Below are 2,083 nucleotides of genomic sequence, written 5' to 3' on the forward strand. Positions count from 1 at the left end.
AGACCGTCAAACCTGAGAGAGAAGGTAGGGGAGGGTGGGGGTAAGGGGGAGAGGTCAACCAAAGGACTTGTATGCATGCATATAAGCCTAACCAATGAACACAGACACCAGGCGGGTGAGGGCATGAGTCGGGGGGGAGGTGTGGGGGACAATGGGGGGATAAGGACACATATGTAATACCTTAATCAATAAAGAAAAAAAAGCAAGGCCAAAAAGAAAAAAATTTTAAAAAATGGATTGGCTCACATGAATGAGAAGTCCACAGGCTGACTGGCTTCAGGTGCAGCTTGATTCTACAACTCAATTTGTCACCAAGGATCCATATATTTACTTCTCTCTGCTATGCCTTCTTGGGTGTCTGCATCATTCTAAGACTGGTTCCTCTCATGGTCCAGCATCTTCCTCTTGTCTAACAGGAAAGAGAACCTCAGCATTCTCAGCAAAAGTCCTAAGAGTCATTGTATCAAACTACCTTCGATCCAATACCCACCCTACTCAATCTGAGTCCAAAGGGACAGAATGTACTGGATACCTAGGTTGTGTCACCTCTGAAGGCAGAGTGAAGTCAACTTCTCTGAAGCTTTATGGATTCCTACAGAGAAATTGGTGCTATTGAGAAGGAGAATGGAGTTTAAAGAAACTAAATAATTTTAAAGAAACTTGAAATCGTATTAGACCTATTCAATTTAAGTACATGTGCTGAGAAAGCAAGCCCTAGACATAGTCAAATAACCTTTTAAATCACTCTAATCATTTGTACTACTTTATCTTTCACTTATATACTCATCTTTTATTACACTTTATAAATAGCTTAGAGTTCCTACTTTTTCAAAAAAGATTACCCCAAATTTCAAGAGTCAGTGTTAAAAATTATGATATAGACCCATATTTATGGATAAAAGTTAATTATATATTATTGATGAAAAACTAGAGGTCCGATGCACGAAATTCATACACTTGGGGCTGGGGGCGGGGGGGTTCCTCAGCCCAGATTGTGAGAGGGCGCAGGCGAGGCCAAGGGACCCCACCAGTGCACGATCGGGGCCAGGGAGGGACATGGGAGGTTGGCCATCTAAGGACAGACTGGGGGAGGGCTCCAGGGTATGTCCAGCCTGTCTTGCTCAGTCCCAATCGACCAGACCCCAGCAACAAGCTAACCTACCAGTCAGAGCATCTGTCCCCCGGTGATCAGTGCACATTATAGCGAGCAGTTGAGTGGCCTTAGCATATCATTAGCATATTATGCTTTGATTGGTTGAATGGATGACCAGACGACCAGACACTTAGCATATTAGGCATTTATTATATAGGGTGTTGCTAAGTCATGTGTATAAAAATCATGCCTATTGTGTGATGTTATTTTTCTTAGTCTTATATACATAGAAAAAATGATACATATAGTAAAATGTTATCAATAGGTGTTGATTTTTACTTCATTCCTTTCTAATTTATGTGAATAGAGGATGAAGCAAAAATAGATTTACAGTTGTGAGTACATCAGAGTTTATTCTTGTAATATTTTTTAATTATTGTATTATTGTTCATATGAGTAACTGTAAACCTACTTTTGGCTCATCCTGTATTTTATAATTATTTATTACATTCATAATTATTTTTTAAAAATTAGGTACTGAAACTGTGAATATGTTAAGTATTAGCCCCAGTTTAGTGATGTGGCCCAGCAAAAGTGACTTCATTTTTGGCCTGTGGGTTTTTTTTTAACAATTGGAAACAAAGGTGAAGTGAGAACAGGAGCAGAATACATAACTTTTCTATAGTTTCAGTTTCTGACCATTTTTTTCCTGCTTAGTTTTTAGATCCTTTTATAACAGTTAGACAGACAAGAGCAGAGCAAGGACGACGGACCAGATACAGAAGGTCACCCACCAGTTTGAAAAGCCCTGGGTGCCTCCCTAGGGTGACCTTTCCTCCCCTAGCATATACTGGTCATGCAGTTTGGACCCCCTGACTTTCATCCCTAGAGATACATCTAGGTTTCAGTTGTATTTCAGCTCCAGGTCAGAATAGCGCAAACCAGACAAGCAATGCATGGTGACCTCAGGGCCAGCTGCATTGAATCATG

General features: G+C 40.4%; 1 long non-coding RNA gene across 1 annotated transcript in view; it reads right to left on the bottom strand.

The window, feature by feature from the left end:
- LOC111823416 overlaps positions 1–2,083 on the bottom strand; it is a 46,059-nt gene that overhangs the window by 42,650 nt on the left and 1,326 nt on the right. Inside the window, exon 2 of the long non-coding RNA XR_002826425.1 lies at positions 247–409. This is a non-coding gene — a long non-coding RNA (uncharacterized LOC111823416). The remainder of the gene's footprint in view (positions 1–246; positions 410–2,083) is intronic.

This window comes from Myotis lucifugus, unplaced genomic scaffold (genome assembly GCF_000147115.1).
Source record: "Myotis lucifugus unplaced genomic scaffold, Myoluc2.0 scaffold_5, whole genome shotgun sequence".
NCBI lineage: Eukaryota > Metazoa > Chordata > Mammalia > Chiroptera > Vespertilionidae > Myotis > Myotis lucifugus.